The sequence below is a fragment of the Rhinoderma darwinii genome, chromosome 12 (assembly GCF_050947455.1).
Source record: "Rhinoderma darwinii isolate aRhiDar2 chromosome 12, aRhiDar2.hap1, whole genome shotgun sequence".
Taxonomy (NCBI): domain Eukaryota; kingdom Metazoa; phylum Chordata; class Amphibia; order Anura; family Rhinodermatidae; genus Rhinoderma; species Rhinoderma darwinii.
Genome location: NC_134698.1, coordinates 74,515,796 through 74,543,160, shown reverse-complemented (window position 1 = coordinate 74,543,160; position 27,365 = coordinate 74,515,796). Strand labels below are relative to the sequence as shown.

Here is a 27,365-nt window from a genome sequence, read left to right as displayed (position 1 = left end):
AGTTAGAACGTATATAGCCGTATGGCAGTCGTGAAGGGGTTAAGGAGATAAATGTTTCAGAAAACACAATGCGACTTTGCCCTCCTTCCGTGGCAGCCGGCCATTGCAGCTGACTGTAGTAGCCCATTATATTGTAGATGGGCAACACAAAACCATAAGCAAGTTGTCCTATGTCTGCACCTGAATTTTAATTTTTTTCCTCGTTTCCATTAATAAGGACTAAGCAGTGAGTCATTCAAGTCCTATATGACGGAGAGGATTCAAAAAAATTACAAAAATTTATTTTTATTTAATTTTTTTAATTATCAGTAAATATAAGCCATTGAGTTGTCCTCTTCTCTCAGGTGATTGTTAGAGATTCTATTGAGCGGTGGCTATATGCCCACCATACACCATCCGCAACTTCTACTACAGTGGAGATATAAGAGCATCTCATTATAATTGACGACATCAGTGGTAATCTTTTATACCGTTAGTCTTTACAGTAATTTAGGCATAAAGTTTATTAACAGGTTTTGGGTGTTGCACACAAGTCTAGCCCGCTTTTAGTATGGTTTTGCCCCTTTCCATATGTCCTTCCTAATGATGATCTGAACCTGAGGGATGAAGAAGACGTTCCTCATCATCACCTGTGATGGAATGGAGATAATCTTCACAGACAGATCAGAGATGGACAGCCGTGCCTGTTGGTGCCCTTGAAGATTAACCAACAGATTGAGAAGAAGACATTGAGGATCAAAGGATACAATTAGTGTTCGTGGTTGATGCAACCTCATGATAAAATCCAATAAAGATGATGTATTTCGTTGTATATATTGAAGAGCCACTTGAGGATCAGACACCTTTAACTGAAGAAAAAGAAAACCAGATGTATTTCACAGCAATGCTCTCCTGGATTCATGATATATGAGGAAATGATGATGCCAGATTGCTGGGGGTTTAGAGAGGCTAACATCATGAAAGAACGTGTGGCGTGAAGAGTATCAGCCTAACACATCTGTAAGAACCACAAAATTTGGCCCTGTAGTATCCGATTAATGAGCATAACAACCACTGTCAAACTGGGGGTTCCTTGGCCCCACCAGAGAAAATTATTCTATACAGAATATGTACATCACAAAGGACATAGGGCATATCATCGATAAGATCTAATAGGTCATTTGTGAATTAACCCATAAGAAATAGACCCTAGTGGCCAGTGATTGTCTTCTAATGGGGTTGTCTTCTGCTGGACCATTGTATTAGTGGCCCATTATTGTATCTGAGTCCTTGCCCAGATTAGGACCCCTTGGTACACTGGTGGGCCAGTCTGACCCAAATAATAACTGTGGGATTCCATGATGAGTTAGGGTATGTTCACACGATGAGAGGCATTTACGTGTGAAAAGACAGACTGTTAACAGCTGCCTCGTTTCACACGTAAGGCTGGGTTCACACGACCTATTTTCAGGCGTAAACGAGGCATATTATGCCTCGTTTTACGCCTGAAAATAGGGCTACAATACGTCGGCAAACATCTGCCCATTCATTTGAATGGGTTTGCCAACGTACTGTGCAGACGACCTGTAATTTACGCGTCGTCGTTTGACAGCTGTCAAACGACGACGCGTAAATTGTCTGCCTCGGCAAAGAAGTGCAGGACACTTCTTTGCAACGTAATTTGAGCTGCTCTTCATTGAACTCAATGAAGAGCAGCTCAAGATATATGAGCGTCACAGACGCCTCGTATATTACGAGGAGCTGCTTTTACGGCTGAAATGACGCAGCAGTTTTCTCCTGAAAACAGGCTGTCATTTCAGCGGTAAATGACAGCTAGCGTGTGAACATACCCTCAATGCTCCTCCTCGCATTTTGCGAGCCGTCTGAGACGCTCGTAAATCTTGAGCTGTGCTTCATTGAGTTCAATGAAGAACAGCTCAAATTACGTGGCAAAGAAGTGTCCTGCACTTCTTTGCCGAGGCAGTCCATTTACGCGTCGTCGTTTGACAGCTGTCAAACGACGACGCGTAGATGACAGGTCGTCTGCACAGTACGTCGGCAAACCCATTCAAATGAATGGGCAGATGTTTGCCGACGTATTGTAGCCCTATTTTCAGGCGTAAAACGAGGCATAATACGCCTCGTTTAGGCCTGAAAATAGGTAGTGTGAACCCAGCCTAAATAGACAATCCTGCTTCACATAACCAAATGCCTAAACACAACATACAACTTCAACTAACCACACAGCAACGTTACTTTATCTTTGTATGGTCACTGCAGTTGAATTAACAATTAAATAAATCATAACTATAAAACTGTCCTTGTATAATGATGGATAGAAGATAGATAGATAGATAGATAGATAGATAGATAGATAGATAGATAGATAGATAGATAGATAGATAGATAGATAGATAGATAGATAGATAGATAGATAGATAGATAGATAGATATAGATAGAAACCTACAGTGCCTCCACAGGAGAAATTAAGCATTGCATAGTGTCTATTCAAATCATTAGGTTGTCTGTGTGTTATAGGACAGGTCCTCCAGAGCAGGAGACATTATTTGCAGCTGCCCACCACTCTGGCTTATAAATAAGGATCCTGAATCTCCTAAAAGAGTATTAGAAAATTGTTTTTCTAAACCAAACTACTCCATTAAAACATATAATTTAGTTGGAGTTGGGATTTAAAGATGCGGTAAGGTCGTCCTTTACAGTACACAAAACCATTGAAAGAAAGGACTTCCAATCTTATAGCAATAAGACATACGTAGAAGAGGAGAAATCACCCCCCCCCCCCCATTTCCATGAGACACCATAATAACAGGCACGATTAGAACATGGAATTGTGGGGGAGCTACTTTGAGGACGATTTTACAAGGCAAAACACTATTTTCCCAATGTTATGTTTGCTGGCATGGGTTCTGCAAATAAAGCCGTCACATTCTTTGAATTCCCCGAGAACGTTTCATTATCCCGAGTCTGCGATTAAGCCGTATATTCCCCTCTTACAGTCTATTTACGCACTTGCACACTTACAGATATAATTCAAGCAAACGCGTTTTGGGCTTTGTTTAACAGCTGATTATGTCTCCTGAATAATAGGTGACTGTAGATTTAAAAATAGTATGTTACCTCTCTTCTTTTCCCAAAATTAATTGAAAGCTTGTTCAAGAACACTATAATTAACGGGAAGAAGACCTCACCAACAGTACAGAAAGACCTGAACGATGTTCTCTCACACAAACCGCTTCACAAACAGCAACTTTTTGTAATTTACAAGGTCAATTTTGTTTTTATCTAGGTTAAATCTATTGCGTTTTGCTATCTGCTTTCTTGTATCAGTTTTATGCGCCATTTTATTCCTCTATAAGCTTTAGTTATATTGTATGCCAGCTAAAAAAAATTACGATAACATGTCCCATATAACAATTCTAAGGGATGAATATTCATTCTCTGTCCTAGAAGACATCTATTTTGGCCCCTTCAATGCTAAAGAATCTAAATTATTAGGTTTGGGGAAAGGGGTTGGGGCGTACACTGCTGGGAGGCAGCTTGCTGTAACAGTAACCTTACCCCCTCCTGCTTTATCAGCAAAAGTGCCAGGATGAACTTATGTACCTTAAAAAAAACTCAGGAAGATCTTATGTCCATTAAAATGAGCTTATGTGCCCATGCGGCTGCTATGAGACCCCTGAAGAACTAGGGCCCATTCAAGGTTGGTCTACTCCTCTTTTTAATGTGTTTTGGGATCCTCCACAGGTGCCACAATGTTAGCAAGTAAAATTAAAAAATAAAGTCCAGAAAATGAGATAAGGGAACCCCGAACTCCTGTCCCAGATTGTTAGGTATGTGCAGGTGTCAAGCAGCACCTCGAAGGGGCCCAATTATTATCTTTGCTATTGGGCCTCCATCCTCTGTGTACACCTCTGACTCTCTCCCTTGTGAAGGTCACTTTTTTTCCAGTATAGCCAAAAAGGGTGGGACAACCAAGGGTTCTCACTGCCCCGTCCCATATAACAATTCGAAGGGATTAAACAGAATATTCAATCTCTGTCCTAGAGGACATTTTTTTTGGCCCCTTCAGGCTTAGAGAATGTGAAGTAATACGTTTGGGGAAAAGGGCTGGGCTTGAACTGCTGGGAGGCAGCTTGCTGTAACAGGAACCTTGCCCCTTACTGCTTTATCAGCAAAATTACCAAGGGCAAAGTAGCTCTGGATAATCTTATGTCCCTTAAAAAGAGCTTATGTAGCGTAGATGCAGCCCATGTGGCTGCTATGGGGCCCTGGAGAAAGGGGACCCATTCAAGGTTGGTCCTCTTTGTATTTTGGGATCCTCCACAGGTGCCTTAATGTTAAATGTTGTGTTGTTTGGATAGATAGATAGATAGATAGATAGATAGATAGATAGATAGATAGATAGATAGATAGATAGATAGATAGATAGATAGATAGATAGACAGACAGACAGACAGACAGACAGACAGACAGACAGACAGACAGACAGACAGACAGACAGATAGATGATAGATAGATAGATAGATAGATAGATAGATAGATAGATAGATAGATAGATAGATAGATAGATAGATAGATAGATAGATAGATAGATAGATGATAGATAGATAGATAGATAGATAGATAGATAGATAGATAGATAGATAGATAGATAGATAGATAGATAGATAGATAGATAGATAGATAGATGATGGATAGATGGATAGATAGATAGATAGATAGATAGATAGATAGATAGATAGATAGATAGATAGATAGATAGATAGATAGATAGATAGAACTAGCTTGGGAATGGAGGGTGGGTGGTGGAGGTCCCTAGGAACCAAAGCGTTGGAGGCTCCAGGGGGGCATGTGCCTCTTGTGCCTTCCTTATAATACGTCCGCCCCCCCCCCCCATATAATGTGTATTAAAACTGTATGCATCTATAAAATGTGCATGGAGGGGCAACGAACGAGTGTCATTTGGACAGCAGGTATCATTAAAATTCAGGACTTCAAGTGAAGGAAGCCAAAAAGCTTTTATCCTTGATGCACATGAAGGAAGCATTAGTTTGTCTGAATACACTCACTACCAGCTCATAACATGCGGACAGACCACGAAGGGATCAGCGTCTGACTGGCAAAGAGTGGCATGTCTGACTAAATGTCCGTAGAAAATATTAAAGTCAAAACCATTTCACGAAACCGATTTAAATACTGACAAACTTCTGCTTCGTATCTGTAAGTGAGCAGCCACACGGCATCAATCAGAGCTTCTGCCGGCAGTGAGCTGTATAATCCCCCCATCAAAGACACCGAATGTGATGCTCGACCAGAACCGCACGCAATTCAGGAAAGTTTGCAAATGAACTTTAACATATTCAGATTTCCGACTTGTGCTGAACTGGGGGGGGGGGTGATTTTCATCTGCGATATCCAGAAAACATCAGATAGAAAACGTTTGCTTAATACTAAGCCTTTAATAGAGACGACCTTGCGTTCTACAGCGCGCATATAATGCTGGCGCAAGACCCTCAAATTGGAATTTACCATAAAAAAGCAAAGTTTTTCAAAGACTTTAGTAAATAAACATCATTAAAACATCATAAAAGCAACTAAAGAGTGAACTGTTTTGAAGGTACTTTTATGGGCCGTCTTTTAAGCTCCGTTTCGTCCATAGTTAGATATAAGATGATTACCAAACCATCATGTATGGGCATCTAGGGGGTCAAACACGGCTGTATGGATAAGGCGCCCGCATTTCGATACTATTTGCAAGCGGTGTAGAAAAGATGATGAGTTAAGGCCTCATCCCATCATAATAACATGTTTCGGTTTCCGAAAAGGTGCCAGGTCCGCCCACATGGCGTGTCTCCCTTCCCATAGTTCCTCATTATCCTCAGACACTACTGAGTTGAGAAATGTGTTTCTGTATATATATTTTTTTTATCACATGGAATGGCAGTCGTTTGTTGAGTTATAATAACGTGTAACATCTTTGCCTACGTACCCTAAAGACAGAATGTAAGCCCCAACTCAGATTATTACTAATTATGCCAACTCGATGCCCATTTTTCATATTTTTCTTTCAAAAATATGGTCTTTCTGACCTAAACTGGGATGCTATGGTTTGTAAATATTAGGCAAAGCCTTGTAACACCTGGATCCAGGGGCATAGCAACAAGGGGTGTAGGGGTAGCAGTGGCACCTGGACCCAGGTGCCTAAAAAGGGTCCAAAGGCCCCTCTGCCACATGAGTTGCCCCGACCGTGACATTACAGTCACAAGAAATTCAAACCTGCTATATTTTTTGTGACTCTCGCAAACTTGTCCTAGCCTAAAGGGCATCTCAATTTTTGCAGCGTAACTTGACCCTACAATGAAGTGACAGGGTTTTCCATTGGCCATACCCATGGCTACTAAGAAGCCAGGCATTTTTGCAAGGACCTTCACAAAGATCGGAATGGAATCTAAGGTATCTGCTACCATTATAGTTTGTATACCTCATTGTGTGAGAGTTGATTGGAGGAACTTCCACCAGTGTTCAATGCTGCCCCCTGTTAAATAATGCACTTCATAGCAGCTTCCAATTGCAGTGCAATTAGGGGGGTGCTCTGAAAGTGACTGTCCCTTTTCTAAACCATTCCACTCTTTGCGTAGAATCATTTAATAAAATAATTACAGTAATACTGCCCCCTGTAGGTAAGAATATATGAAAAAATATTTAGAGGAACTTTTACATCTCTCTTCCTCTTTTAAATACCATTCATTCGATACCCATGGGCAATTGTATTTAGATTCTATAATACTAATAGAAAAGTTGGTAGTGACATGTTTTATTGGTCATTGGATGTCTATTTTACAAGGTATTGTGCCGGATAGGGGAACACATTCCATGCATTATAATATTTTGGAAATATATATATTTTTTCCTTACTGAGATCCGACGACTCAATTCTGATGTCAAATTAAATAATCTTTATCTCTTAAGAATGCTATCAGTCTCTGGGATGTGGATTACAAATGGAAGTCAGACAGGTTCACTGTGAATACTTGTCAATATGGATATTGCTGCTTCTTATTGCTGTGACTGATGAAAGTCCATGTACAGTCAGTTTTAACTAGGCCAGCAAATTGTACGCTTAAGTCACGGTTTCACATGTTCTGCCAATCAACATCACAGAGATCGCTGGCTAAGGATCGTTCTGCTTCAACATCTACAACATATTGGAAATGAATTATGATGTAATGTATGTTGAATGTATTCGGCTTTCCAAAGCTTCGGCAATGTGATTAGATGCACTTGTATCTTCAGAAAACCGGGGGAAAAAAAATTAGTGAACATATATTAAAGTGTATCTAGTAAATGTAATATTGTATACGAGGGGGCAGCTCCTCCTGATTTCTCTAGGAGAGGACTATGTTCTAAAATGTTAAAGGTGCCCAACTATGGTAGGTCCATGTGGCTAACGGCATTGCAGAACCAACACATGGCTGAATCTATTATGTCCATGTTACCCCATTAATCACTAAATCTGAAACCCATGAGAAAAGATTTAAGAAGAGCTTTATGGTATAGAAGATGTGGGATGCTGAGGACAGTCATGGTATTGAGGTATGGCATCTTCTTCCTGAGAGCTACTACATGAAGGTCATTGTTGGATCACATTAACAATGTTCTAGTAGAAATCAAATATATATGGGCATCTTTAGGGTAAACACGTCTAGGTGGCATTAATGGGTGGTGAGACATCTGAGCAACCTCAGGGACCTCATTGATCTCACCATGTGGAAGAGAAGTAAACAATAATCTCATATTCAAGAAAAAAAAAAAAGGATCAGATCCATTCCGCAAAAATGTTTCAACGTGCTAAAAAACATAACTTGAAATATGAACTCAAAATTTCAAAAAGTTGTTAAATATTTGAGGATCCTGCGGAAATTCATCATTTGGAGTGATGGACTTCGGTGGTCCACAGAGGAAGATGGCTGGTGGTCTTCTGAAGAAGAAGGGTGTCCAGAACTGGAGTTCATAATGCTTTGGTTGGTCAGTAATGTAAAATAAGGCAATGACGTACATAGAAGAGAAGGGGCCCTTAAGTAAAGATCAAAATGGGCCCCCCAGTATAGAGCCAGGTTTTGGCACAAAGGACAAAAGCACTTGGTGTTTGGTGTCATGCCCTTTTCATGACCCTTAGCCCTAATCCACACAACCGTGTGTGCCGCCCGAGTCCCATCCGTGATCCATGGAAAGATAGGACATGTTCTATTTCTCCACAGATTGGAGAGTCGAGTACATTTTCATGGGCCCGATTCACCCACTAAAGTGAATGGGTTCTTGAAAACTATCGGATGCCACTCAGATGCCATTAAAAAAGGCCAGAGTGGCCCTCGGTCGTGTGCAACGGGGCTTAGGCCAACTTCTCACACCCTTGCTTGCTTGCTTGCTTAAAATGCCGTTACTCTGGAGAGAGGAATCCCACATAGGTTCCCATCACCCAGTAGCAAAGGGAACGGCAAAGCCCCTTCTCTCGAAGAGCTCATAGCAGCCATATGGTACACCCTTGGAGGAAGGCCGAAGTCACCAGCATATGAAAGCATTTCTTCTAGGATGGCCATGGGAAGCCCAACCCAATCCCCAACCAAACCCCAACCTAACTACCACCCTATATTTTAGCATATATGGGACCAAACTCCCTACAGTCCCAAGCTTGATATATTGGTCACTGTTGTGCTTACAAAAAGCTAGATAGAGAAGTCCCAACATTATGTTAATCTGTCTCCAAGTCATAATTCTAATTTACCGATTAACATCTTATCAAAATTTTTATTCCTGAAATTGTAAAATGACTTTTGCAAGTGTAAAGTATGATTGACAAAAAACTTCATAACAGTCAAAACAGGAAGCATACATTTTCATGATTTTCCCCTTGTGAAGTGTGATTTCTGATCCTGGTGAGCTGAGAATAGACAGTTCATTCTCACGCCTTTCTAAATACCCGTAGACAAAGACCTAATTATGCATATATAGGTAATTAACCTATAAACCCATAATTACTCGTGGATAACGTGGCATAAGCAGCTATTTCACATACATCAGAAACTGTAGTTAAATACATCATGGTGTGCTCGTAACTCGCTCTCCCCAAAGGCGGCACAAGCGCCGTGTTTAAAATCAATATCAACATATTGATCTCACAAACATTACAGAAAGAAAAATATATCATTCTTCTAATTCAGTGTCCACTTGTGTAAATTGTCAAAAGCAGAAAACCCTTTGTTTGAGTTATAGATCTTTAGGAAAAATGTTACGTTTCATCGGTCTCGGAGATGGGGCGGTTTTGAATCAATATGGAAAATTTTAAGGCAACAGGTGGTAAAGTTAGTCTGAAAATGTTTGGATGCCGTGTCAAAATGTTTTGTTAGTCATGAAAAGGCAAAGCAGACTGACTTTTTGGGCTCAGCTCATATTTGTGCTAGTAGTGCACATTGGTGCCATACTGGCACAGGGCATAACTAATTCATTTTATGCAGCACTAATGCATTTCGTTCTCTATGGAGGACAATGTAACAAATTCCTGTGTTTCAACATGCAAGAATAATGCAGCATTCTGACACATTTCAAAAACATACTCGTTAATTGGCTTCCTGTAAAATTGGCCTGTGTATGTATGTCTCTATGAAAGAGCAAAGAAATATAAGTCCTACCGGGGGACAGGGACTTATTTTAGTGATTACAATGTGTTGGTGCTATATACAGTAAGGAGCAAAGTATGATTAACTGTTGGAAAAGAGCGATGAAGGACAGAAGGGAGAGAATAAATGAGGAAGGGAAAAAAGACGGAAGGAAAGAAAGAAAGAAAGAAAGAAAGAAAGAAAGAAAGAAAGAAAGAAAGAAAGAAAGAGGAAGGAAGGAAGAAATGAAGGATGGAAGGAAGAGAGGGAAAGAGGGATGAAGGGAGGGAGGAAGAAAGAATGGGAAGGAAGCAGAGAGGGAGGAAAGAATAAAGGAAGGAAGGCATTGAAGGATAGAAGGAAGGCAAAAACAGAGGGAAGGACGGAGAAAGGAAGGCAGGAAGGGAAAGAGGGAGGAACTAAGAAAATAAATAAAGGAAGAAAGAAGGAAAGAAGAAAGGGCAGAGGGAATGGAGGAAGGAAGGGAGGAAGGAAGGGAGGAAGGAGGAAGGAAGGAAGGAATGAAGGAAGGAAGGGAGGCATTGAAGGAAAGAAGGACGGCAAAATGGAGGGAGAGAGGGAAGGAGGAAGGAAGCTGGGAAGGAAGAGAGGGAGGTAAGAAGAAAAGAAAAAAGGAAGAAGGAAGGGAAGAAGGGATGGAGTAAGGAAGGGAGGAAGGTGGGAAGGAAGAAAGACAGGGGAAGAGATGTAAAATGTAGGAAGAGAGGAATGATTGCTCATCCAAAGGGCAGAATTTATAACTGATGGATAAAACTGGTAAAATAGGAAGGAAGGAAGGAAGGAAGGTAGGAAGGAAGGAAGGAAGGAAGGAAGGTAGGAAGGAAGGAAGGAAGGAACAATGAATGGAAGGAAGGAAGACAGGGGAAGAGAGAAAAATGTAGGAATGAAAGTAGAAAGGGGGTGAGGGAACGAGGGATTTCTCATATGGAGGGCAGAATTCATAACTGATGTATGAAACTAGAAAATAGGAAGGAAGGAATAGAGAAGTAATGCAGAATAGAAGAATAGATGTTTATCAAGGTCACAAGTCATAACTGATCTATAGAACATAGTACAGGCTAAAAACAGTGGTCTGATTAGTTGGTAAGGGCAATTTCACCACTTTTTATTTTAACCTCTTTTAAAAAATTAGATTAAGAAATTTACCCTTTAGATCAAAACTTTCTTAGGGAAAAGCTAGCCCCAACACCAATTTTTAACCAATCAGAATTAACCTTTATAATTTGCATGAAAACATAGACCCTGGATCCTACGAACAGCAAGCCCCTTTTTCTCTTGATACATAAAGTTCGTGTGCAAAAAAAATACCCAAACCAAACCTGATTTTTACATTATATAAGGTTCAAAAAAAAAAAAAAAAAGTTATTGCTTCAATATGAACAGTAAAAAATAAAAATAATAATTCATCTAAGGCCGGATTCACACGAGCGTGTGTGTTTTGCGCGCGCAAAAAACGCTGTGTTTTGCGCGCACAAAAGAAACTTAACAGCTCCGTGTGACAGCCCCGTATGATGCGCGGCTGCGTGATTTTCACGCAGCCGCCATCATTATGACACTCCGTTTGGATGTTTGTAAACAGAAAAGCACGTGGTGCTTTTCTGTTTACATTCATAGTTTGACAGCTGTTGCGCGAATCACGCTCGACCCACGGAAGTGCATCCGTGTGGTGCGCGTGATTTTCACGCACCCATTGACTTCAATGGGTGCGTGATGCGCGAAATACGCCCAAAGAACGGACATGTCATGAGTTTTTCGCAAAGGACTCACGCTGCGTAAAAATCACGCAACTGTCTGCACGGCCCCGTAGACTAACATAGGGCCGTACGACACGTGTGAAAATCACGCGTGTTGCACGGACGTATATCCCGTTCGTCTGAATAAGCCCTAAAATTTACAAAATGTTGCACAGGAACATGACAGTGGTTGGTTGGTTGGTTGGTTGGTTGGTTGGTTGGTTGGTTGGTTGGTTGGTTGGTTGGTTAGAATTGAAGACCAGGGAGGTAAAAAAAAAAGAGGACAAGTATTTTTACTTCTCTGTATTGAATTAAATGGTAATTGGAAGAATTACTATACAGAAATATAAATATATCATATCAAGAATAGAACCGCGGTCTTAACAGGACTGCCGTATGCAACATCATTAGTTGGCCGGCGAGATGACCAAGCTATGGCAAAGGTTAGTATTATTATTCATCAAGGCCATGGCTCGAATCGATAGTACTGATCTGCCGGTGATTTCTCGAGAGGGGGCAGATGCTCTTGTATAAATATTGTTCATTATGGATATAATGGTGGATTTTTTCGTTTTGTTTTTTTTAGCACAATATTCCGTTTCTTCACATCCAGACATAAAAGACAGTCGGCTAAATGAATCTTTGCTATTCAGAATAGACCACTTCAAAAGGAAGCTAGCGTGTAGTGCCAAGAGTCAGGGTCAAAGGGGAAGACGAGCTCCAGGACCTCTTGGCATCAAACTTAATTTTCTCGTGACCTGAACCAGCGTTTGCATTTTCAGAAATTAGCTTCAGTCGCTCTGTAACCTCCTTTAGTTGCCTCTGATCAAACATTCTGCTATCAATTTAAGCTAGCCAGGAATAAAGATGACACTTAAAGGCTTGTAAGAAGCTGTGTGGAGGTATTGAGGGTATGTAGGAGAGGGGAAAAGGTGGAGGGGTATTGGGAAAGATGAATTTAACAGATTTTGTTAAAAATTTTACATATCCAACAAACCTTGTAACAGACCGGGGAGAATATACTGTATATGTAAATTGTAGAGCCGTGGAGGTACAATGTGGGTCGATACAATTTTATAGGCGCCATATTACAGATCTGTGGTACGGCTATGTACATGAGCCTTAACTTTTTATCCAAAAGGGGCACTCATCAAAACAATGCCTGTCCATACGTAGTCATAGGGCACGGTCTTCCTCTTACTACGAGAGGCAACTGCTTCTGAAGGACCCCACCCATCTGTCAGGGTTGTATAAGTTTGGGAAAAAAATTGTCTATTCTTTTATCCAGAAACAGTGCCACTCTTGCCTATAGCGTGTGTCTGGTATTGCAGCTCAAGTGAATATCAGGCACAGCCTATGGGCAATAGCGGTACTTTTTATGGAGAAAAAACAAATAATTTTTACTGATCTCATACAATGCATTCTGAAAGGTGTATGCCCATCTTAAAAAATGATGGGCTATCCCTTTATGATTGGTGAGGCTCCGTCCTGTGGGGCCTCCAACGATTCTAAGAATAAATGGGCCGCAGCACTGATTTAGCGTTGTCCCCTTCACTGTTGCTCCCTGCACAGCAGCGCCTCAGCCATCCGCCGTGCTAAAAACCATCACACGTCCCCATTCAAGTGAAAGGGTCCGGCTGCAGTTTCCTGCATAGCCGGAAAGTTGGGAGCACCACTGTGCATGGAAAACTTGAAGTGTACCTGTACTTTCATAACATTTTTGACTTGTCAGAAGTTTTGATCGGTGGGGGTCCGAGCACTGAGATCCACACTGATCGCTAAAATAAAGCAACGGATGTGCTCAGGTGGGCGTTGAGCCGCTTAGTTTCTGATCGGCCATGCTCGGCTTTCATTGGACTACAGGCTGAATAGAGAGTCTACACCTTACACCGCTTGCTCGGCTTTCCAATGCAGAGCCAATCAGAAACGGAGCAGCTCAGCGCTCACCTGAGCACTTCTGACGCTTCGTTTTAGTAATCAGAGGGGGTCTCAGTGCTCGGAAACCCCACCGATCAAAACTTCTGACATGCCAGTATGACATATCAAAAGTTTTATAAAAGTACAGGTACACTTTAGAGATCCTAGGGATATGCCATCACTATATAAGATGAGAATAACCCTTTGGCTCGGCTACTATTGCACAGCTTCGGTACAACTTTAGCTGCCACATAATTGCCCTATATTACCAGAGCCGATCAATTGTGTCCTATATCCTAGGCACGACCATATCCCATATACAGTTAAGTCCATATCCACCGGGTCACCAGTGTTTATTGATGATGTGACTGAAGACAGAAGCAGCCGGATGAATTCTGAAGTGTTCAGGGATTTACTTTCTGCTCAGATTCAACCAAATGCAGCAAGGATGATTGGACGTCTCTTCACAGGACAGATGGACAATGACCCAAAACATACTGCAAAAGCAACCCAGGCGTTTATAAGGCAAAGAAGTGGAATATTCTGCAATGGCCGAGTCACCAGATCTCAACCCGATCAAGCTGCATTTCACTTTCTTAAGACAAAACTTAAGGCAGAAAGAGCCACAAACAAGCAACAAGTGAAGACAGCGGCCGTAAAGGCCGGGCAAAGCCTCACAAAGGAGGAAACCCGGCGTGTGGTGATGTCCGTGGGTTCCAGATTTCTGGCCGTCATTGCCTGTAAAGGATTCTCTACAAATTATTTTAAAAAAAAACATTTTATTTATGGTAATGTTAATTTCTCCAATTACTTTTGAACCCCTGAAATGAGGCGGCCGTGTAGAAAAATGGTGGCAATTCCAAAACATTTCACAGGATATTTTTGTTCAACCCCTTGAATTAAACCTGAAAGTCTCCACTTCAATTACATCTCAGTTGTTTCATTTCAAATCCAATGTGGCGGCAGCAGATCCCAAATCATGAAGATTGTGTCACCGTCCAAATAATTCTGGACCTAACTGTATACCAGATGTGTCTCACACATTAACAACTGTCAAATTTTGGTGATCTGTGGTTCGGAAAGTAAATGCTATTTCTGCGTCTCATATATTTGCAAAAGGATGAAGGATCTCCAGCCTACTCACCATGTTCCTTGACAAGCAGTGGACAGCCCCATCCTGTAAAACTGCAGTAATTGTTTGAATCGAGGGTTAGCAGTCCTTTAGGGCATAAACTTGACCCTTTGCTAACCTGCAGCTGTCAGAGTCCCAGTCAGGTCTAGTCTAATGAAATGTGACCCATGGGGCGTCATGTTACCAGGTTGGGCAGCAGCAATCATTATTGATTGACTTTAAGCCTTCACGGCTCGGTAGGTTCTGGTCACTTGTGAAGAATATATTGATTACACATTACCATGAATGGATTGCCATCACTTCGTGAATTTGCTCCTTTGTTTTTAAATCCGTTACTACAACTTTACACCAGAAGAATAAAATCATCTTCAATTATCAATTAAAACATCACTAGGCTGTTTAATAGATCAATACTCTACAGCTTCTATATAATTGCCAGTGGTCAATAGACAGCCCCACCAAAAAGTAAAAATTTGATTTAAAAGTGCTCTTTAAAAGGATGCCACAGGTAAAACGTACCAAAGCAATCATGCAACTTTTTGCGTCCTCCTAGTAAAACCAATATCACCAAAAAACCCACCACTACCACCACCTTCCCTCCTCCTTAACATTGAACTTCCTGATCAACATCTACAATTCTGCAGGTGGTAAGTAGTATTAGGGTATGTGCACACGACAACGCCAAATACGCCTGAAATTACGGAGCTGTTTTCAGGAGAAAACAGCTCCTGAATTTCAGACGTTTTTACAAGTGCAGGCGTTTTTTGCGGCGTCTTTTACGGACGTAATTGGAGTTGGTTTTCAATGGAGTCAATGAAAAACGACTCCAATTACCTCCCAAGAAGTGTCCTGCACTTCTTTGCCGCGGGCGTAATTTTACGTGCCATCTTTTGACAGTGACGCGTAAAATGACAGCTCGTCTGCACAGAACATCGTAAGACCCATTGCAAGCAATGGGCAGATGTTTGCCGACGTATTGGAGCCGTCTTTTCAGGCGTAATTCGAGGCGTAAAATGCCTCAATTTACGTCTGAAAAGAGGTTGTGTGCACATACCCTTACAGAGACCCTACCAAGCTGCATATTTTGGGGCAAGGGTAGGAGATAAGCCTGGCACCTAAATACCTCTCCCCAAGGCACTAAATTTGGAATCTGGAATCAGAGGTTAGTGAGGCCCAGATCCCATAGTGTCCCATCCTCCTCAAATTGCAGGCCCCATAATGTCCCAATCTCATCAAGCCTTAGGTACCATAGCGTCCCATCCTCACCAAGTTTCTGAGCCCATAGTTTTACAGCCTCCTCAAGTCCAAGGTCTCAAAGTGTCAGCCTCATCAAGTTCCAGGTCCCATATTTCATATCCTCGTCAAATTTCGGGTTCCATAGTTTCCTGCTTCATCAAGCTTCACAAGCTCCTCATGTCCCAGGTCTCACAGTGCTCTAGCCTCATCAAGTTCCAGGCACCATGGTGTCCCATCCTCATCAAGTTTCCTAGTCCATAGTGACGCAGCCTTCTCAAGTCCCAAATCTCAATGACTCTCAGCCTCAGCAAGTTTAAGACCCCATAGTGTCCCAGCCTCATCAAGTTGCAGGCCCCATACAGTCTCAGCCTCATAAGGTTTCAGGCTGCATAGTGTTTCCCATTTTATCAAGCTTCTCAAATCCCAGTGTCATTATGTTCTAGCCTCATCAAGGTAAAAAGGTACCAAAGTGTGCCATGTGCATCAAGTTTCCAAGCCCAAAGTCCCGCAGCCTCCTCAAGTCTCAGGTTCCAAAGCATTTCAGCCTCGTCAAGTTCCAGGCCCCATAGTAACCACTCCTCATCAAATTTCTGGCGCCATACTGTCCCATCTTCATTAAGTTCCAGGCCCATAGTGTCCAATCGTCATCAAGTTTCCAGCCCCATAGTGTTGTAGGCTCCTCAAGATCCATGCGCCATAGTGTCCCAGTCTCAATAAGTTTCAGGCCCTATAGTGTCCTAATCTCCTCAATTTTCCAATACTAATTATAAGGGCATCTAAAGTAAAACAAAAAGTCTAACGCTAAATAAAGACAACCGTAGATGAGCACCAATAGTTGTTAATAGCCTGAGCCATCCCAAGATCCTCAAAGTCCAAAAGGGAAACAGTGTCTCTGCCATTACAACAGTATAACCCCCACCAAAAAAATAAATATATGACATGGCTATCCCCGGCCCTTTACTGGGGACAAGCATCCCTTCCACCATGGTGGGATGCATCAACACAAGCCACCAGGCCCTCCGCTCTATAGTGAATAACACTGCCGGATCCCCCCAAAAAATATGGAGATCCAATGACTTCTCCTATCAACAGACACAATTTTTTGAGCCATTCAAACCTTTTCTGAAGTTCTTCCTTACAATGGGAAACCCCACATTTTATAAATCTTTTCTTTAAGCCCGATTGAATTCAAATGACAAAAAAACATTTTATTGAAAATTAATTGCACATTTTATTGAAAAAATAAAAAAAGTAACAAAAAGCCCAAAATAATTGATTTTGATTAGTATCATTTTTATTTTAACATTTTAAAACATTTATATTGAATTGTATTGTTTATATTTTTATTTTGTTTTTGCTTTTACCCTTTACAGTAATTTATCTTTATTAGTATGTAAGTTTTTTTTTGTTTTTTTTTTAACTTTTGGAGTTTTTTTAGGAAAGTTTATATTAATATATAAAATATATATTCAATCTTAAATCTGTGTATATATATATTTCATTAAAAAAGTAATATTGTATCCGTAAAGGGCTCAACATTACCATGAATGAAATTAAAAAAATAATAATTGCTTCCATTTTTTTTTCTTCATGGGGTCAGACAGACAGGGCAGCCACTTATAACACATCTGGAAATCTCCGGCCACCAGATCCTGCTCCATTGATCACAGTTTCCACTTTGAGTGCTTAAGTTCATGACAAGAGTTGACTGTGGCCATGTCAGGTAGTCGATAGAGTGATGGATCCCCTCACTGGTGCGTCTGTCTGTACCACATTAAGAACACTTTCCGCCTGACAGTTATTACTGCTGCAATAAATTCTACCCCAAAACAAATAGGCTTTCTGTGCATGTATTAATGCAGCCGCTCACTTATCCAAAATAGAGCTGTTTGTTTAAGCAGCAATTTCTACAGAAACTCTTAGATAAGAGAAAAAGGAAAGTCAATCGTATTTCTTGCATAAATGTCATTAGGCAGAAAATTACTAATGGAACCCTCCATTACAGGTGGAAAAGTGAGGACTGGTGTGTCGATTTTTATCTGTCGTGGATTTGAATGGGTTATTTGCTAATTTTATTTAAAAAAAACAAACAAAGAAATCTAAAGATGATAGATAGATAGATAGATAGATAGATAGATAGATAGATAGATAGATAGATAGATAGATAGATAGATAGATAGATAGATAGATAGATAGATAGATAGATAGATAGATAGATAGATGATAGATAGATAGATAGATAGATAGATAGATAGATAGATAGATAGATAGATAGATAGATAGATAGATAGATAGATAGATAGATAGATGATAGATAGATAGATAGATAGATAGATAGATAGATAGATAGATAGATAGATAGATAGATAGATAGATAGATAGATAGATAGATAGATAGATAGATAGATAGATAGATAGATACAAAAAAATAGAATCCAGCAGCACAGGCTTAAATTAAATGGGGTGCAAGCCTTAGGGAACTGACCACTGTCCCTCTAGACAAAAAGCAGTAAATAGGCAGCACTCACAAAGGCTTATGGTGAAAAAAGTGGGTGCTTTATTGACCCCAAAAGTGTGACGTTTTAGCTCACACAACCTGAGCCTTTCTCAAGGACAGATAGATAGATAGATAGATAGATAGATAGATAGATAGATAGATAGATAGATAGATAGATAGATAGATAGATAGATAGATAGATAGATAGATAGATAGATATGAGATAGATAGATAGATAGACAGACAGACAGACAGACAGACAGATAGATAGATAGATAGATAGATAGATAGATAGATAGATAGATAGATAGATAGATAGATAGATAGATAGATAGATAGATAGATAGATAGATAGATAGATATGAGATAGATAGATAGACAGACAGACAGACAGACAGACAGACAGACAGATAGATAGATAGATAGATAGATAGATAGATAGATAGATAGATAGATATGAGATAGATAGATAGACAGACAGACAGACAGACAGACAGACAGATAGATAGATAGATAGATAGATAGATAGATAGATAGATAGATAGATAGATAGATAGATAGATAGATAGATAGATAGATAGATAGATAGATAGATAGATAGATATCAGATAGATAGATAGATAGATAGATAGATAGATAGATAGATAGATAGATAGATAGATAGATAGATAGATAGATAGATAGATAGATAGATAGATAGATAGATAGATAGATAGATGATAGATAGATAGATAGATAGATAGATAGATAGATAGATAGATAGATAGATAGATAGATAGATAGATAGATAGATATGAGATAGATAGATAGATAGATAGATAGATAGATAGATAGATAGATAGATAGATAGATAGATAGATAGATAGATAGATAGACAGACAGACAGACAGACAGACAGACAGACAGACAGACAGACAGACAGACAGACAGACAGACAGACAGATAGATAGATAGATAGATAGATAGATAGATAGATAGATAGATAGATAGATAGATAGATAGATATGAGATTGATGATAGATAGATAGATAGATAGATAGATAGATAGATAGATAGATAGATAGATAGATAGATAGATAGATAGATAGATATGAGATAGATAGATAGATAGATAGATAGATAGATAGATAGATAGATAGATAGATAGATAGATAGATAGATAGATAGATAGATAGATAGATAGATAGATATGAGAGAGATAGATAGATAGATAGATAGATAGATAGATAGATAGATAGATAGATAGATAGATAGATAGATAGATAGATAGATAGATAGATAGATAGATAGATAGATAGATAGATAGATATGGGATAGATATGGGATAGATAGATAGATAGATAGATAGATAGATAGATAGATAGATAGATAGATAGATAGATAGATAGATAGATAGATAGATAGATAGATAGATAGATAGATAGATAGATAGATAGATAGATAGATAGATAGATAGATGTGTTCCAGGTAAAAAAAAAATGGAGTCATCCATAAAAACTCTTTGCCCTTTGATCCACATGTAGCAAATGATCTGAGAGCTTTTACCATTATCACTTTTTCGACACTGACACATACGGAAAGTTTCTTAAGATGTCTACGTGAGGTTTCAGGGACTCACCTCCACAACCTACACATCCTCTGTGAGTTAGTTTAGTACTTTACTCCTGAAGGACCTATAATGCATTACTGCCTCTCATCCTCCAGGTCACCGGGTCTCTTCAATGTTGGAGTTCCTTTTTTCCCCCCTCTTCTTTAGAGGCTTTACAGAAGAAGACATGAATTGAAGTTATTCATAGGATTTTATAAAAAAAATAATACAAAAAGCTTTTAAAAGTCCTCAGATATAACTCTACAAGTGTCTTATAATGGATCAGCGTCTTTCAGTAACATTAATGGCTTCTGAAAAAGGGTCAGACTCAGAACACAGAAGGTCGAGCCGAGGAACCCATAAAGAAAAGAAGGAATGAATGGCGGTGATAATGACGAATAATACAACTGAACCCGCAGCCGCTCGCAGGACTGACTAAAAGCCGCCAGGAACAGGAGCTTGGTAATTAAAGTCTTACATTGTCGTTGAGCCAAGTCAAGGGGTCCACCAGCAGAACATATAAGGGGACAGAATGACCTGAAAGTGAGTGACGACTCAGACTATTCATGAGTCACTTTCTAAAAAAACTTAACAAACAGTGGGATTCCTCTAATCCGGCATTTATAGGACCTGATAGGTGCTAGATTAGCAATTGTTGTGGATTATTGGACATATATAAAGAATAATACAAATCCCTTCTTTCTCCAGGAAGACATACGAGAAATATGCTGCTATCATAATGTTATTAAATTAGAGGAGTCTCATCATTGGTTATATCTGGACTATCAGTAGTCTCATCATTGGTTATATCTGGACTATCAGTAGTCTTATCATTGGTTATATCTGGACTATCAGTAGTCTCATCATTGGTTATATCTGGACTATCAGTAGTCTTATCATTGGTTATATCTGGACTATCAGTAGTCTTATCATTGGTTATATCTGGACTATCAGTATTCTCATCATTGGTTATATCTGGACTATCAGTAGTCTTATCATTGGTTATATCTGGACTATCAGTAGTCTCATCATTGGTTATATCTGGACTATCAGTAGTCTTATCATTGGTTATATCTGGACTATCAGTACTCTCATCTTTGGTTATATCTGGACTATCAGTAGTCCCATCATTGGTTATATCTGGACTATCAGTATTCTCATCATTGGTTATATCTGGACTATCAGTAGTCTCATCATTGGTTATATCTGGACAATCAGTAGTCTCATCATTGGTTATATCTGGACTATCAGAAGAAGTCTCGTCATTGGTTATATCTGGACTATCAGGAGTCTCATCATTGGTTATCCCTGGACTATCAGAAGAAGTCTCATCATTGGTTATATCTGGACTATCAGTAGTCTCATCATTGGTTATCTCTGGAGTATCAGTAGTCTCATCATTGGTTTATATCTGGACTATCGGAAGAAGTCTCGTCATTGGTTATATCTGGACTATCAGGAGTCTCATCATTGGTTATATCTGGACTATCAGAAGTCTCATCATTGGTTTTATCTTGACTATCAGTAGTCTCAACATTGGTTATCTCTGGACTATCAGTAGTCTCATCATTGGTTATCTCTGGACTATCAGGAGTCTCATCATTGGTTATCCCTGGACTATCAGGAGTCTCATCATTGGTTATCCCTGGACTATCAGGAGTCTCATCATTGGTTATCCCTGGACTATCAGAAGGAGTCTCATCATTGGTTGTCCCCGGACTATCAGGAGTCTCATCATTGGTTATCTCTGGACTATCAGGAGTCTCATCATTGGTTATCCCTGGACTATCAGAAGGAGTCTCATCATTGGTTGTCCCCGGACTATCAGGAGTCTCATCATTGGTTATCTCTGGACTATCAGGAGTCTCATCATTGGTTATCCCATGACTATCAGAAGGAGTCTCATCATTGGTTATCCCTGGACAATCAGAAGGAGTCTCATCATTGGTTATCCCTGGACTATCAGAAGGAGTCTCATCATTGGTTATATCTGGACTATCAGTAGTCACATCATTGGTTATCCCTGGACTATCAGAAGGAGTCTCATCATTGGTTATCCCTGGACTATCAGGAGTTTCATCACTGGTTATACTGGACTATCATAAGGAGTCTCATCATTGGTTATCCCTGGACTATCAGGAGTCTCATCATTGGTTATACTGGACTTTCAGAAGGAGTCTCATCATTGGTTATATCTGGACTATCAGTAGTCTCATCATTGGTTATCTCTGAACTATCAGTAGTCTCCTCATTGGTTATCCCTGGACTATCAGAAGGAGTCTCATCATTGGTTATCCCTGGACTATCAGGAATCTCATCCTTGGTTATCCCTGGACTATCAGGAGTGTCATTGGTTATCCCTGGACTTTTAGGAGTCTCATCATTGGTTATCCCTGGACTATCAGAAGGAGTCTCATCATTGGTTATCCCTGGACTATTAGGAGTCTCATCATTGGTTATCCCCGGACTATCAGAAGGAGTCTCATCATTGGTTATATCTGGACTATCAGTAGTCTCATCATTGGTTATCCCTGGACTATCAGAAGGAGTCTCATCATTGGTTATATCTGGACTATCAGTAGGAGTCTCATCATTGGTTATCTCTGGACTATCAGAAGGAGTCTCATCATTAGTTATCTCTGGACTATCAGTAGGAGTCTCATCATTGGTTATCTCTGGTCTATCAGGAGTCTCATCATTGGTTATCTCTGGACTATCAGATAGAGTCTCATCATTGGTTATCTCTGGACTTTCAGGAGTCTCATCATTGGTTATCTCTGGACTTTCAGGAGTCTCATCATTGGTTATCCCTGGACTATCAGAAGGAGTCTCATCATTGGTTGTCCCTGGACTATCAGAAGGAGTCTCATCATTGGTTATATCTGGACTATCACTATGAGTCTCATCATTGGTTATCTCTGGACTATCAGAAGGAGTCTCATCATTAGTTATCTCTGGACTATCAGTAGGAGTCTCATCATTGGTTATCTCTGGTCTATCAGGAGTCTCATCATTGGTTATCTCTGGACTATCAGATAGAGTCTCATCATTGGTTATCTCTGGACTATCAGGAGTCTCATCATTGGTTATCTCTGGACTTTCAGGAGTCTCATCATTGGATATCTTTGGATTATCAGAAGGAGTCTCATAATTGATTAACTCTGAACCGTTAAATAAGTCTCATCATTGGTGATCTCTAGACTATCAGGAGTCTCATCATTGGTGATCTCTGGAATATTAGGAGTCTTGTCATTGGTTATTTCTGGACTTTCAGGAGTCTCATCATTGGTTATCTCTGGACTATCAGAAGTCTCATCATTGGTTATTTCTGGATCAGAAGAAGTCTAATCATCATTTCTCTCTGAACTATTAGAAGAAGTCTCATTATCTATTTTTTCGGAACTATCAGAATACTTGAATTATTTGATTTTAAAATAAAATTATTTTACTAATAAATCTAATTTACTCTATATACAAAATGGAATTCAATTGAACCATTAAGAATTTTTTTTTTACCTGTCAATTCAGTTTGTTGTATCTGATCATTTTGATCCCACAGACACTACAATTACTATTTTGCGAGCACTCTATCTCTACACTATCTGGGAAGGGCCTATAGTACAGGTCACCCTGAGCAACCTGCTTCATGAACAGAATGCTAGACCTGCAGTGAAGACTGACACATAGACAGAACAGTAAAAAAATATCCAGCGGAGAGTGAAGTATATATATATTCGGGGTACAGGTGGGTGTAACTATTACTATCCTCGGTCTGTGGAAAGCTGGGTAACAGCCCATATGGGCTACGTAATGGCCACCATCAGTGTTTGTCACCTTTGAAAGGCGTTGTTGTTTTTATACATATATTTTTAGGGGAAAATGGTCTTGAAACTTCATAAATCTTAGCAAGGATGGGAAAATAGGATTCCAAGACATTAATAATGTAGGAGATTTTTATTGGCAGCGTTTTGTAGGCCGTGTAAAGCAACACTGTATTCGGAAGGTGTAAATGGAACAATATCTTGATAGACTGAAAAACCGTCACTAAACTGCGGCTTCCGTGTTTACTGCTGCGTCTACGAGATGTTTAGTATCACTTAGTCAATGACAACACAGTTAGCACCCAAGAAAGTCATCTACATGCAGGAACTTTAATTGCAACAATCAAAAAGTCCCCAAAATATCACCCGGTAGTAAGAAGGAAGTGCTTATGGGTTGGAAGTCTGGTTCTTTTCCTGGCGACATTTACATATTCATGAGGTTGTTAATATATGCGCATACTGACCATTACATTTACATTAATTAACATATAAAATGATCTCCAGTATACTGGACCCTGACTCCTATAGACATACTTGCCAACTTTCGAGAAGGGAAATCAGGAATATTTAACCATTATACAAATTCTTCGTCTTATGCCCCACCCATTTTATAGGACACGCCCGCAAAGTATTCTATTTGAATTTCAAACAGTGCATATGACCCACGTTTATTATACCCCATAATAAATACAGACCCCCCCCCCTAAGCAAATATAGATGCTCTAAAAAAATAGACCCCAGACCAGCCCCCCTGAATACAGACATTAGAACAAACCCTCTAAATAAATACAGACCCCTAGACTGGACCTCCTAAACAAATACAAATACAGACACCAGACATCCTAAATAAATAAAGACCCCTTAATTAAACACAGACATCTTAAATACAGACCCCCTAAATGCAGACGTCACACCCCCTAAATAAATACACATCATACTACCTCAATAAATACAGACTCAAAATACAGACCCCCTAATTGTAGACTCCAGACCCCTTAAATACAGAGACAAGACCCCTTAGATAAAAACGCCAGACCAGACCCCCAAAAGTAATACAGACCTCAGACTAGACTGGTTCCCGTTCCTGCAGAACGGGGAGAGGTGAGTATATGCAGTCAGGACGGGGCCACCCTGGAGATTTGCCTGCTCTTCCTGGGGTCCGGGATGTCTCCGTTGGCCAGTATAGTCATAAGGCTCATGCCCACAGCAGATCTATGAGCACAGAGCATGTACAGCATCCTACAAATGGGCCTTATTTATCAAAACTGGCCTTGTTGCCCATAGCAACCAATCACAGTGCAGCTTTCATTTTATCAGAGCAGTTTAAAAAATTAAAGCTCAGCTCTGATTGGTTGCTAGGGACACACAATTTTCTATTCGAAAATGTTGATAAACAAGGTCCTCTGCTCTCTCCTGGAGGTTGTAAAAAAACTGATTACCAACGTTCAACCCCTGAAATGTGACGATCAATAGCGAACGCAGCATCAACAGGGGGAGTGCACCCTTTGTCACCCCACCACCCGCACTGGCCTTGCAAACGCTGAGGCTGACGGCCTTACATATTTACTAACATTTGCATCCAAAATCACGGGATATTTAAGGCCATCGATGGCTATGCTCCCAGGGATGCCCTAGAACAGCCATTTTAATGCAAATTAGCAAAAACCCTTAGGAACGCGGACATTGGATATTGTTTTAAAGGGACAGTCCTGAGTATAACAGCTGCTTGTGCATTTTATGTACACAGGTTATAATGCCTAAAAGTCTATCCTTCTGGGAAAGCTGGGTGACAACTAATATGGCCGCCATTACAGCTCGTACAGGGGTTGTCAACAAAAGCTCCCAAACGACAGTAGCGTCAAGTCTGCCTAGTTATATAGTGATAAATCATCCCGCTCATGCATCGTTGCTTAACTGGGCAGGTTTAACCATCAGGAGCCTGGGAAAGCTGGGTGGTAATCCCTATAAGAGCAGTAATGGCTGTCAATAGGGGCTGACACTTTTAGAAAACAGCTCAAGAAAGTGGTGATAAGAGAGAGCAATTTCTAGAATGACATTTGTTGATTTGCTCTTTAATTAAAATTCTTAAAAATTAGGTACATTTTCGAGAAAAAAAAATATAGGAAGAATCACAATCACGGTTTTTCCAGGCAGCGCAGATGGAGTAGTATGAAGTGCCGGGTTTTCCTTTGTCTCGGATGTCATGTAGACATATATCCTTCAAGATGAAGTGAATTAGCCATGAATGGCATTTGCCACAATTGAAGTAAACATTTGCTTCTCGTGCTCAGCCATGCAGCTAAGTGCTCGGTAGTTGACTCCGGCCTCTCGTGGTGCAGGACACGGCCATAGAAGTCTCAGGATTTTATTTGTTGCCTGCAGGCAAACATTTTATATGAACACCCGAGAAAGCAACCATGAGACGCCAGGTGTACGCAGGTCTCCCGATTAGCCATATAAATCCCAACAAATAGCCAGTATACAAGCCACAAGGCTCGATTACAATTACTTAAAGGGGTCGTCCACTTTGGACAATCCCTTTTGCTTTCCCCCCAATGATAAACCGATCTGACTGATCAAACATCTGTGGGGGATCCGGGCAGCAAGTATTCAATTTTCCTACAGCGTCACCACAGGGGAAATGAAGTATTACACTGTGCTCATTGAAATGAACTATTTCATTATTATTTGAGTCTTTAACTATTTACTTCTACCTGCGAGTAGAACTGTTCACATATATTTTCTGATGTCTCAACTATTTAAGAAAGACATATTGAAACAGAAATCAACAGGCTGTAAGTGTAATGCACGGACATGTCGGGTCCTCCAAAAAGAGAGACGCTCTTTTTAGCCGCTCTGTGGCTAATAGATGATCGTTTTTAACAGGTGACTTCCTTCTATTTACCCATAATGCCCTAGTGATATATTTGAAAATGGGTTTTCTAAAATAGACACTACTAAAAATAATCGAATAAAAGTATAAAAAGAACAAACATTATTATACTTACCATCTGCATCCCATGTCATGATATGATATAGTGGGAATAGGGACTATTATAAGGGTTATACTTCGATAAATATATATTATAGGGCATAGGGGATTATTTAGGGGATATTAGAAAGGTTAGGAGATATTTACAGGGGATAGGAGATATTATGGGATAAAGGGGATATTATAAGGGATAATAGATATTTTAGGGAAATTAAAGGGGATTGGGGATATTATAGGAGATAGGGAATATCATAGGAAATAGGGGATATATTAGAGAATAGGGGATATTATGGAAAATAAGTGATATAATAGGGAATATTGTGGGGAATAGGGGATATGGTAGGGAATATTAATGAGGTTATGGGACATTTATAAGGGGTAGAGGAAATTAATAGGGAATAGGGAAAACTTTAGGGAATATCATGAGAGATGAAGATATAGGGATATTTTGGGGATAGGTGATTTTTTTTAGAGGTTACAAGAGATATACAAGGGATGGGGATATTATGGGATATGAGGACATTACAGGGGATCGGGAAAATAATAGAAGATCAGAGATATTACAGGGGATTGGAAATATCAGGAAAAAGGGATACTATAGGGAATATTATAGGGAATATCATAGGAGATAAAGATATTATAATGGATATTATAGATGTTAGGAGACATTTACAGGGAATAGGGGACATTATTAGGGATATTATTGGGAATTGAGACATTATAGGGGATAGTATATACTGGCAGCTTGACTGCCCTGAAACAAACATGACCCCT

General features: G+C 39.9%; 1 long non-coding RNA gene across 3 annotated transcripts in view; it reads right to left on the bottom strand.

The window, feature by feature from the left end:
• Window positions 1–27,365, bottom strand: part of LOC142664596 (uncharacterized) — a 55,111-nt gene that overhangs the window by 9,355 nt on the left and 18,391 nt on the right. For 2 of the 3 annotated variants that reach the window (XR_012851331.1, XR_012851332.1), the window contains exons 2-3: window positions 19,809–19,949; window positions 747–848 (exon numbers count right to left, since the gene is read on the bottom strand). This is a non-coding gene — a long non-coding RNA (uncharacterized LOC142664596). Of the gene's footprint in view, window positions 1–746; window positions 849–19,808; window positions 19,950–24,659; window positions 24,833–27,365 lie in introns of those variants that run through there. The other variant, XR_012851330.1, reaches the window with a different exon arrangement.